Source organism: Carassius gibelio, chromosome B22, assembly GCF_023724105.1.
Source record: "Carassius gibelio isolate Cgi1373 ecotype wild population from Czech Republic chromosome B22, carGib1.2-hapl.c, whole genome shotgun sequence".
Classification (NCBI taxonomy): Eukaryota; Metazoa; Chordata; class Actinopteri; order Cypriniformes; family Cyprinidae; genus Carassius; species Carassius gibelio.
The window spans coordinates 39,091,022-39,103,907 of NC_068417.1; the positions used below are offsets into that span (position 1 = coordinate 39,091,022).

At 41.7% G+C, this 12,886-nt stretch overlaps 3 non-coding genes across 3 annotated transcripts; all 3 read right to left on the minus strand.

Moving 5' to 3' along the window:
* Positions 1 to 8,752: 8,752 nt before the first annotated feature.
* On the minus strand, positions 8,753 to 8,871 carry LOC127993598 (5S ribosomal RNA). The gene has a single exon (XR_008166610.1). It is a non-coding gene; the product is annotated as a 5S ribosomal RNA (ribosomal RNA).
* Positions 8,872 to 9,255: 384 nt separating this feature from the next.
* On the minus strand, positions 9,256 to 9,374 carry LOC127999309 (5S ribosomal RNA). Its single transcript, XR_008172129.1, has one exon. It is a non-coding gene; the product is annotated as a 5S ribosomal RNA (ribosomal RNA).
* Positions 9,375 to 9,906: 532 nt separating this feature from the next.
* Positions 9,907 to 10,025, minus strand: LOC127999234 (5S ribosomal RNA). Its single transcript, XR_008172054.1, has one exon. It is a non-coding gene; the product is annotated as a 5S ribosomal RNA (ribosomal RNA).
* Between the last annotated feature and the right edge of the window lie 2,861 nt (positions 10,026 to 12,886).

The window sequence follows — 12,886 nt, forward strand, 5'->3', positions numbered from 1 at the left end:
CTGATATCATTGTGTAAATTGTAACGTTTAATTGCCTCTATCTCAGCTAGTATCATTTTACATTGTTTTTTTTTCATCCCATATTCGCATGTACTAGTAATTCACATATTATTATCATAGTCTATCACATTACAACTTTTTTTTTTTTCAAAATGACTGATGGCAAGCATGTGCAGACACCACTTAGTGTTGGGGATGCAGTGGGAGTAAACCTAGGGAGGGGTAGGTTTATGAGTAGGGTGGAAAGCACGCCGGTTAAAGGTGCTGGTGTATTAGGTCGACCTGTATTCTCGTCCACACGCTTACGTACTGATGAACATTCTCCCGCACCACACATGAGTAGGTTAGGAGATGCACCAGACATTGGGAGTGGCGTTAATTCAGTGGGCCGTCCTGTATTTTCATATACTCATGCACATTCAGATGAATATTCTCCACGTCAGCCAGTGTCTAGTCCAGATGTGAGTTCCGCAGACCTAGGAAGTCTCATCACACAGTTAGCTCACGAAATAGGAGAGAACATTGCTAGCCAACTACAGAGATCTGTTGGTAGTGCAGATAGCCAAACCACTCCTACACTTAGCATGAACTTAGGATATGGACAGTCTGACTTGAACATGACTGGAGTTAAGTTAGTTATGAAGACAGATGTCAAAGAGCCGCCGTACTTCAGGGGTGATGGAACGGACAAACACACAGTGCATGAGTGGGAAGAAATTATGAGCGTTTACCTGAATAAGAGGGGCATACACCCGCAAGAGTACTCCCAGGAGATAATGTCAAGACTAATGGGAAAGGCTAGAGACATTGTAAAAGTTACCCTGCGCAGCATGCCATCGCTGCAGCCAGCTGAAAACTCCAAGCTCGTCTTTGATATTCTGAAACAACATTTCAGCGAGGTAACCTACTCTTCAATGCTTTTAGCAGATTTTTACAACACGCTTCCTTTGGCTGGAGAAAGTCCCATGGACTATTGGATACGCTTGAATAAAGCTGTGGATGTCGTGGATGAGTGTCTGAGAAGGCAGGGGCGAAACATTGAGGACCCCTCTCACGAAGTCACAATGATGCTGGTGAAACACTGTCCCGACCCCGCTCTTGCAAGTGTCCTGAAGTGTAAAACAGCTGAAAAGTGGACGGCAAATGAGATTCAGGAACATCTCATTGAACATCAAAGAGAGGCCAGAACAATGTCTCAAGCCAAATCTTGTCGGCCAAAGAACATTGGTATACATGCTCAGACATTAGCAACAGAGACAGCCACTGTTAATAACTCCACAGACCTTACAAGCCACCCGAAGGCAATGGGGCTCCCATCTTCTCCTCAGACCGAGAGTGTCTGCATCCAGTCTCTCATTGGCTTGCTGAACCGTGTGCTGGAGCAGATGGCACAGACAGCAGCAGTTGTGCCACCGAGCAGGGGCCCCGCGGCCATTGTTCAGAATAGATGTAAAGTCTGTCAGTCTGCTGAACATTCAACAACTGCGCACTGTAGACAGGCAAACCTCTGTATGGGCTGTTACAAGCCCGGCCACTGGAAGAGGGAGTGCCAACAGCGCCGGCCAAGAATTAACACCAGGCCACAGTCAGCGCAAGCACCGCCTAACCCAGAGCAAGGTGGAGCCAGTTTAAACTAGATAGCTCACATACGGGAAGGGGATGTGTGAGCACCAAAACGTCAACCCTTGATGAGAGTGAAGAATTGAAGGAGATGTATGTCAATGTTTGTAAAGCAATGTCTGATAATTGCACAGTAATTGTTCAGAATATTCACACAGTCGAGACATTCAGTGAGTTATTTTACGCACCAGTGACAGTTAATGGCTGTGCTCAGTTGCAAGGGCTCATCGATACAGGCTCAATGGCCTGCACGTTAAGTGAAGAGGCAGAACAGAGACTTCTATCAGACAGCGTCTTGACCCAACAGCAAGAACTTCCGCAGCGCATCATCCTTGTTGGCTGTGGAGGAGTACAGGTGAGCCCCAAGTGTATGTATGATATGGAACTAAGTTTGTATGGGGTGAAGTGCATGGTCCCAGTTCTGGTGGTCACTGGTCAGAAAGATGACATCATAGTAGGAACCAACATGTTGAAATGTGTGCTGCATCAGCTGAAAAACGAGAACAGTTATTGGACACTTATCTCGAGCAATACAAGAGGGTCTTCAGATGGCGAACAGTTCTTGGAAATGATGACAAGTCTCACGAGATGGAGAGGTGAAGATGTGCCGGAAAAAGTAGGGACAGTGAAGCTAACTCAGGCGGTGACTCTCCTTCCCAAACAAGAGTACTTGCTGTGGGGGAGACTGCCAAGTAATGTGCCCAAGTCACCTGGGAGCACAGTTATGGTGGAGCCTACAACCTCCAGGTGTGTGCCTCGCGGCATCATGGTGGGGAGAGTGCTAACACCACTTTGGGGAGATGGCTGGACCCCCATGAAAATCACCAAAATCTCCGACAAACCACTCACTCTGAGAAAGAACAGCAAGCTTGCAGACGTCTCTACTTGTGTTGCAGCCGAAGACCTCACACTGTTCCAGGGTTCCTGTCAGAGTGACGCTGGCTCTGTTAAAGTGACTCATGTTGAACAGGATGACAACACTGCCCTGAAAGACAGGCTGCAAAAGTCTGGTCTAGGAAATGTCGATATTGACCATTGTGAAGTGAGCCCCTCCACCAAGCTCCAACTTGTGACATTGCTTGAGAAATATCAGGATGTATTTTCAAAGCATCATCTTGATTGTGGAGAAGCCAAGGGCTTTGCGCATAGAATCCGCCTCACTGATGACCATCCCTTCCGTCTTCCGTATCGCAGAGTGCCGCCAGCCCACTATCAAAAGCTGCGTCAAGTTCTCACCGAGATGGAAGAGCAGGGAATCATACGGAAATCAATGAGTGAATATGCTTCCCCACTTGTGATGGTCTGGAAGAAAAATGCGATCTCCGTATATGCACAGACTTTCGATGGCTGAATGCGAGAACCATCAAGGATGCTCATCCTATGCCCCATCAATCGGACTGCTTGGCTGCCCTTGGCGGTAATGCTGTCTTCAGCACCATGGACCTTACGTCTGGTTTTTATAACCTTACCATGCATGAGGAGGACAAAAAGTATACCGCCTTCACAACACCACTAGGCCTGCACGAGTATAACAGAATGCCGCAGGGGCTTTGCAACAGTCCCGTGTCGTTCATGAGGATGATGCTGAGTATCTTTGGTGATCTTAACTTCAGCAGTCTCTTGTGCTATCTAGATGACCTCTTGATCTTTGCCCCCAATGAACAGCAGGCTATCAGTAGATTGGAGGTTGTTTTTCAGAGGCTGCGGGAGCATAACCTGAAGTTGGGTCCAAAAAAGTGCCATCTGTTACGGAGGTCTGTGAAGTTCCTCGGACAAATCGTTGACGGTGACGGTGTTGCTGTTGACCCGGAGAAGGTTGAGGTCATTGCCAAAATGTCAAAGAGGGACTTGATGGAAGACGATGGCTGCACTCCTTCAGTCCACAGGGTGAAGTCGTTCCTGGGGATGGTATTTTACTACCAACACTTCATCCTAAATTGCTCCTCCATCGCAAAGCCCCTGTTTGCCCTCACATCTGGCCAGAAACGGAGAGGGAAGGCCGGGAAGTACAGTCAGAATCCAGGAGTGTACAGAAAGCTCAAACCTGCGGATTGGACCCTTGACTGTGACTCCGCTTTCACCAGTCTTAAAGAGAAGCTCCTGAATTGCGTGGTCCTTACCCATCCAGACTTCTCCAAACCCTTGGTTCTGTCCATTGATGCGTCTCTTGACGGCCTTGGGGCAGTTCTGTCCCAGATACCAGAAGGGGAAATGAAGGCACGCCCAATCGCCTTTGCCAGCAAGACCCTCACTGGCTCACAAAAGAGGTATCCTGCCCACCGCCTGGAGTTCTTGGCGCTCAAATGGAGTGTTTGTGAAAAATTTAGCCACTGGTTGAAGGGCCACACTTTTACAGTGTGGACCGACAATAATCCTTTGACCTATATAATGACCAAACCAAAACTTGACGCTTGCGAACAGAGGTGGGTGGCAAAGCTTTCCCCATACACCTTCAGCATCAAACACATCCCTGGGGTAAAGAATGTTGTGGCGGATGCCCTAAGTAGAGATCCTTTTGCTAAATCAGTGAGTCAAAGGTTGATCAATGAGCCATATGAAAGTCTTTTGGCTGAAGCGGAGGGAACCAAGGAGGAGAAAGTCCAGGATCTTTTCCGGTGTAAGACCCAGTGTCTCCAGGCAAACGATGCAAGCTGCTGCGTAACCATGGGCACCACTCGAGATAGGTTGGCCGGCAGTCAAGAACCCTTGCATGTAAGATCTGCTTGTGAAGCTCACATAGAGTGGGAAAGGGGAGCAGAGATAAGAGCAACACAGTTTCTCAGTGCTCTACCCCAGGCGGTGCTTTCAGGACAAGACACACTTCCAGCCCTCTCCATCGGTGAACTAAGGCACAGCCAGGAGACGGATCCTGTTATCAGGGAGGTCCTGCCACTCGTTCAGAGGGGTGAGCCACCACCTAGGCGAAAGAGACGTGGGTTGGCTCTTACGGCCCAGACACTGTGCAAGCAGTGGCATCATCTAAAAGTTCAGGATGGAGTCCTATATAGGGTAACCAAAGACCCATTAAGTAGAGAGAAGAGGTATCAGTTTGTGCTGCCTGTTAGCTTGAAGGCCAAGGCTCTCGCTGGTGTGCATGACCTCGCTGGGCATCAAGGGCAGGCTAGAACAGCACATTTTGCCCGACAGCGTTTCTTTTGGCCGCAAATGGGAAGAGACATCAAGGAATATGTGAAATGCTGCCGACGTTGTATCCTTGCAAAGACCCCTGAACCGGCTGCCCGTGCTCCCTTGGAGAGCATTCATACATCGGCACCCATGGAACTAGTGTGCATTGATTTTTGGAGTGCTGAGGACTGTAAGCAAAGATCTGTGGATGTGTTAGTCATAACAGACCACTTCACAAAATTGGCCCATGCATTCTCCTGCGTCAACCAAACTGCAAAGCAAATAGCAAAGAAGTTATGGGATAATGTATTCTGCATCTACGGTTTTCCAGAGCGGATACATTCTGATCAGGGAGCCAATTTTGAAAGCAAACTCATCGCCGAACTCCTCAGCCTCACAGGGATCGTGAAAACACACACAACAGCATACCATCCCATGGGAAATGGGCAAACCGAAAGGTTCAATAGGACGCTTGGCAGTATGTTGCGTTCCCTACCCCTGTCAGCTAAACAACACTGGGTCCAACAAATACAGACTTTGACTTTTGCGTATAATGCCACCACTCATGAAACAACTGGATATCCTCCATTCTATTTGATGTATGGTCGAGTCCCCAGACTCCCGGTAGATATGGTCTTCAAACAAGTTTTGAAGGATCCAGTCGTGGTAAATTATAAGACCTATGCAGAGAAGCTGATGGCGAACCTCCATGTGGCTGCCAGCATAGTTCAGCAGCATGCGAGGAAAGGACAGCAACATCAAGCTGATGGCTACAACAAGAGAGTGCGTGGAACCCACTTGAACATTGGCGACCGAGTTTTGCTTGCTAATAAAGCGGAGAGAGGGAAGAGGAAGTTAATGGACAAGTGGGAGCCCACTATGTATACCATCATAGACCGGAACCCTCAGACACACGTTTACAAAGTCAGGGATGAGAGTGGGAAAACCAAAGTCGTCCATCGGAATCTGATGTTGGATGTGAGCTTCTTACCTGTGCCCGAACAAAGCGGGGAGGAGATGGATGAAGCTGCCTCAGATGTGGCTAGTGAGTTCCAGCCTCCTTCTGTTGATGCCTTGAGTGGCCTGGCAGTAGACGCTTCCGAGGACCGTACCTGCTCCTGGTTAAACGCGTCATCTGTTGCTGAGTCTGAGTCTATGGGAGAAGCTGTTGAGTCTGAGATGGAGAATGAGATACCCCACTCTCTGTCCAGAGAGTCTGTTCAACTGACACCCACGAGAGCCCAGTTTAGTGAGGTCAGAAGCCAAGGAGGAACCAAATACTCACCTGTGAGAGACTTGTTGGGTTCCAGTGTGTCCCCTGATTTGCACATAACTGACATTGACTCTGCCGCCCCAATTAATGTCCCTGACTTAGATGAGACCGAGTCCCATGATGGCACCTCACCTGTTACAATGACTGATAGTCACACACCCACCCAGGCACAAGGGCCTGAGAGACCGGTTGTCAGGACACGTACTGGCAGGGTTGTTAAGGCAGTCAATCGCCTGATAGAGAACATGGTGCAAAAACCACTCACCAAGAATTTTGTAAAAGGGGTCAATAGGAGGTCACTGTCTTTACTTTCTTTATTTTAGAAAAAAAATAGAGATTCAGATATTTTTCTTTGTCAACTTTAGTATGACTTGAGTCATGAGATGTTCATATTGGAGGGAAAGTGTTCCGAGATCTAATATGGTGTAAAAGGCATCATATTCACTAGAAGGGGCAGTAGCCTGATCAACTGCTGTTTTCTTTCAACTTACTTTGTAAGTAGCTTTATATGCTGTGGATGGGGAATGGAGTCCCAGTGTTATCTTGGACCAAGTGAACAAGCGTTTTGTTTTGTTTGTTTTGTTTTGTATGTTTTCTTTCTTTTCTACCCTATGCGTGCTCAGGATTTTGGTGAAATTAAAGAGGGGTGAATGTAACAGGTCAAAGAATGACATATATTTTTGCAACCTTTTATTTTTTATTTTCTATTGTTTGTGAGTTTATTTCACCAAAATACTATATTGTTCAGTTATGTCATTGTAGCTCTATAGGTATTGGGAGAGTTATTTTTTTGTGTATGTGCGCCCTCTATTGGATGTGAGGTCATATACTGGATTTTAGCGTTCTTTTCTCAGTCTGCATTCTACGTGATTGAGAGAGGTATGTGTTCACGTTAGTGCAATGTAAAGATTGAGATATACCTGTTAAAACTAGTTTCAGAGCACATGGTAACTTGTATGTGTAATTTATGATGAGTGCACTTACATTTAATTGAGATGTGTCGAGAATTTTGCTGTTTTGAGAGTTTGAGAAACGTGTTTTGTTTAGCTGTATGTTAGTGATCGTCATTCTATCCTCTTGTGTCACAGCCCACGTTTCAGTTGTCCTTTTTCTTATGTTAGGCTGATTCTAATTCAAGGATTGAATCCTGAATTATTGCTCTCTTTGAAATTTAACAGGTATGTACTCCCAATACCAGGTTATGAATATAATGTGTTCATTTAAAACGTTTTCTTGTATTGATTAATGTTCAATTGCACTACAAAGCCCAGATGTAAAGCATGTACATGTTGCTTTGTGCATATAACTGTATATGTATTAATTATTGAAAAGATAGTTTATTTCATGTTGCAAAATGTTAATGTAAGAGCTAAAAGCCCAGTGTGGTGAACAGAGATAACATGCAATATGGCACATACACATTATATATATCTATGCCTAATGTGATATGTTTAATTATTCTTTTGTATTTTATTTTCTGATTTTTGTATGTGATTAAATGTTTAGTCTGCATTCTACGTGATTGAGAGAGGCTGATTCTAATTCGAGGATTGAATCCTGAATTATTGCTCTCTTTGAAATTTAACAGTGAGCCGAATAAAGTGCCTTGAGGAAAGTCGGTGTCCTGTCATCAGTGCACCAGAACACAACGCAGTAGTCGGCGAAGTGCAGACCACGCCGGCTACACGTGCATGAGGCAGATCTGGCCGCACTGCTCATAGCAGAAGCAGAGGCGATGTGACACGGGGCAGAGCTTTTGAACTAATCAGGTCTTGTCTACTTGTGTTTGTGTGTCATATGAATAATATATATGTGCCCCATACATGAAATCAGAGTGCCTGCTGCATGTAGTAAATTGAAAATCCCAACCGCTACATATATTCGGTTTGTTTCTACCATTTATTAGTAATGATTTACACAGTTTGTTTACTGCTTACTATTTATCTGAGCATTCAGTATTGTGCAATATAGCACACAGAAGGTGAGGGACATTTTTTTGGGGAAAGAAGTGCTCCATTTTATCATTTAAACATGTGACTTTTCATGAAAATTCTATAATTCAAGATGACCACCCCATATGACGTCATAATATGCAAATTAGATGGGAAAATAAAATCCCTACATTAGCATTGGGTCATCCTTAATATTTTTATAATTGACAGAAAGTCTTTATCTTTTATAAATTTTAAGATATAGCCTTTTGAAATTAAGATGTCAAAATCGAACGTTTTAGGAAAAAAACTCTGGCGCCTAAAGGGTTAAAGACCAGCCAATCTAATCGCCAGTACATTATATAAGTAGGAAAGAAAACCCAAAAGCTTAAAGCACCTGGTATTCCTAGGCAGCCTCTCATCAAAGTACTAACCAGACCTAAACCTGCTAAGATTCAGAGATCGGACATTGACTCTATTATTTGGCAAAATTATTATATACTAAGTGAAAAATGTCTAAAAAGCTTACAGCACCTGGTATTCCCTGGCGGTCTCCCATCCAAGTACTAACCAGACCTAAACCTGCTAAGATTCAGAGATCGGGCATTGACTCTTTTTTTTTTTTAATGAAAGATTATTATATAATTCGTGAAATTTTCCAAAAAGATTAAAGCACCTGGTATTCCCAGGCAGTCTCCCATCCATGAAGTAAACCATGCCCGAATCTGCTAATATTCAGAGGTCGGGCATTGACTATATTTTTTGGCAAAATTATTATATACTAAGTGAAAAATGTCCAAAAAGCTTACAGCACCTGGTATTCCCAGGCGGTCTCCCATCCAAGTACTAACCAGGCCCAAACCTGCTTAGCTTCCGAGATCAGACGAGATCGGGCATAGCCAGGTTGGTATGGCCGTAAGCGATAACAACTGCAGAGAGAGGGCTATTTAAAGACCAGCCAATCTAATCGCCAGTACATTATGTAAGTAGGAAAGAAAACCCAAAAGCTTAAAGCACCTGGTATTCCTAGGCAGTCTCTCATCAAAGTACTAACCAGACCTAAACCTGCTAAGATTCAGAGATCGGGCATTGACGCTTTCTTTTTTTTTTTTTTTTTTTTTTTTTTTTTAATGAAAGATTATTATATAATTCGTGAAATTTTCCAAAAGATTAAAGCACCTGGTATTCCCAGGCAGTCTCCCATCCATGTACTAACCAGGCCCAAACCTGCTAATATTCAGAGATCGGGCATTGACTATATTTTTTTGGCAAAATTATTATATACCAAGTGAAAAATGTCCAAAAAGCTTACAGCACCTGGTATTCCCAGGCGGTCTCCCATCCAAGTACTAACCAGGCTCAAACCTGCTTAGCTTCCGAGATCAGACGAGATCGGGCATAGCCAGGTTGGTATGGCCGTAAGCGAAGACTGCTGCAAAGAGATGGCTATTTAAAGACCAGCCAATCTAATCGCCAGTACATTATATAAGTAGGAAAGAAAACCCAAAAGCTTAAAGCACCTGGTATTCCTAGGCAGTCTCTCATCAAAGTACTAACCAGACCTAAACCTGCTAAGATTCAGATATCGGGCATTGACTCTATTATTTGGCAAAATTATGATATACTAAGTGAAAAATGTTCAAAAAGCTTACAGCACCTGGTATTCCCTGGCGGTCTCCCATCCAAGTACTAACCAGACCTAAACCTGCTAAGATTCAGAGATCGGGCATTTACTGTTTCTTTTTTTTTTTATTTTTTTTTTTTTATTTTTTTTTTTTTTTATGAAAGATTATTATATAATTCGTGAAATTTTTTCAAAAGATTAAAGCACCTGGTATTCCCAGGCAGTCTCCCATCCATGTACTAACCAGGCCCAAACCTGCTAAGATTCAGAGATCGGGCATTGACTTTATTATTTGGCAAAATTATTATATACTAAGTGAAAAATGTCCAAAAAGCTTACAGCACCTGGTATTCCCAGGCGGTCTCCCATCCAAGTACTAACCAGGCCCAAACCTGCTTAGCTTACGAGATCAGACGAGATCGGGCATAGCCAGGTTGGTATGGCCGTAAGCGAAAACTGCTGCAAAGAGAGGGCTATTTAAAGACCAGCCAATCTAATCGCCAGTACATTATATAAGTAGGAAAGAAAACCCAAAAGCTTCAAGCACCTGGTATTCCTAGGCAGTCTCTCATCAAAGTACTAACCAGACCTAAACCTGCTAAGATTCAGAGATCGGGTATTTACTGTTTCTTTCTTTTTTTTTTTTTTTTTTTTTTTTTTTTATGAAAGATTATTATATAATTCATGAAATTTTCCAAAAGATTAAAGCACCTGGTATTCCCAGGCAGTCTCCCATCCATGTACTAACCAGGCCCAAACCTGCTAAGATTCAGAGATCGGGCATTGACTTTATTATTTGGCCAAATTATTATATACTAAGTGAAAAATGTCCAAAAAGCTTACAGCACCTGGTATTCCCAGGCGGTCTCCCATCCAAGTATTAACCAGACCTAAACCTGCTAAGATTCAGAGATCGGGCATTGACTCTTTTTTTTTTTTTTTTTTTTTTTTAATGAAAGATTATTATATAATTCGTGAAATTTTCCAAAAAGATTAAAGCACCTGGTATTCCCAGGCAGTCTCCCATCCATGTACTAACCAGGCCCACACCTGCTAATATTCAGAGATCGGGCACTGACTCTATTTTTTGGCAAAATTATTATATACTAAGTGAAAAATGTCCAAAAAGCTTACAGCACCTGGTATTCCCAGGCGGTCTCCCATCCAAGTACTAACCAGGCCCAAACCTGCTTAGCTTCCGAGATCAGACGAGATCGGGCATAGCCTTTTTTTTTTTTTTTTTTTTTAATTAAGTAATTTCAATCAATAAAATACAATAGATTAAACACATTCAAATAGAAAATACAGAACATCGTCTTTACACATCTCTACATTACACATCTTTCCTTTACATCGATAATTTAACCCTTGTGCATCAATTAAAAAAAAGTTACACATAGGTTCATAGGGGACAAAAATGTCCATGTCCAAAAAGTGTCATAAAAATATTATAGATTTATATTTTTTTCCACTTTCACTGACGCCATTTTTTTTAACCAGAATCAGCCTTAATCATAATGACCAAACATTCATTAATTTTCAGAATTTTAACCCTTTAAATGCTGGTTTGTTTACACAATGCCACTGTTGTTTTTTTATGAAAAAATTTTTTTTTTTAATTATTTTCAATTTACTAAATGCTAAGCAGATTATTTTTTCTTTGCTTATTACAGCCTTGGAAATGTCAATGATTAACAACAACATTATTTTTTATGCATTCATATTTTTTAAGCAGTATCAGATTTAAAAAAAAGCTACCTCTCAGGTCCATAAAGGACAAAAATGTCCATGTCAAAAAAGTGTCATAAAAATATTATAGATTAATATTTTTCTCCACTTTCACTGACTTAGATTTTTACTAGCATCAGTTCTATTCATAATTACCAAACATTCATTAATTTTCAGAATTTTAACCCTTTAAATGATGGTTTCTCTACATAATGCCACTGTTGTTTTAAATAAAAATAATAATAATTATTATTATTTTCCATATAGTGAATCCTAAGCAGATTTCATTTCTTTGATAATTTCAGTCTTTGATATGTTAATTATTAACAACAATATTAATTTGGAGGCATTTATATTTTTTTTGCAGTGTCAGTTTAAAAATAAAACTACCACTCAGGCCAATAAAGGACAAAAATGTCCTTGTCAAAAAAGTGTCAAAAAAAATATTATAGATTAATATTTTTTTCCACTTTCACTGACTTAGATTTTTTTCCAGCATCAGTTCTAATCATAATTACCAAACATTCATTAATTTTCAGAATTTTAACACCTTAAATGCCGGTTTCTTTACATAATGCCACTGTTGATTTTTATAAAAATTATAATAATAATAAAACATTTTCATATACTAAATGCTAAGCAGTTTTTTTTTTCCTTTAAATATTACATCCTTGGATATGTCAATGGTTAACAACAACATACATTTTTATGCTTTCATATTTTTATGCAGTAACATATTTAAAATAAAAACTACCACTCAGGTCCATAAAGGACAAAAATGTCCAAGTAAAATCATAGTTTTATTACTCCTATTATCCTCCAAAGTTTTTACTTTTTGATAGAATATATCTTATATTGCTCTATAAATAAAGCAAAAATACAAGATCACTTTGAACAAGAACAAGATTTATTGTGCAAAACTCGAGAACACTCAGAATAGAAATAGTAGACATTTATGCAGAGGGAATTAGGGAACAGATAACAGAAATAGTAGGCATGTGCCTACTATGAGGGAATTCACACACAGCAGGAGCTGCAGTATGTGATTGTGTGGACTTTGCATATATGCTTGCCACACTTGTTGCAGGTGGAAGCACTTTTTTTCTTTTTGTCAGTGCAGAACGTGCAGACCTTCCTCTTTTTGGTGTTTGGGTCTCCCTGCTGTTGATCCTCCATTGTGGTGGACGTAGATGGTGTGCGGGGGATGCGCTGTCTTCGTGATATTTGCGGCATCACAAGTGCTTTCCCCAGTTCCTCCAAAAACAGCCTCCGTCTAAATGTTTTGCCCTGGTTCCAGGAGGGATCCACGGCTGACCACAGTACAAAGGAGTTGAAGGAAGACACATCTACACCACTGAACCACTGGCCACCGACATGTTCTTCTCCTACAGCTGTAGGTGCCAACAACCTGCAAAAGAAGAAATAAACGAAATATTCTTCTCATCATTCACAAAAATATAATATTGTGTATAGAAATGCAAGAAATACTAAATTATAAAGGAACTATGCAGTAAGAATAAAAATAAACAAAATATTCTTTTCCTCTTTCAAAAAACTACAACACTGAATATATAGATACAAAAA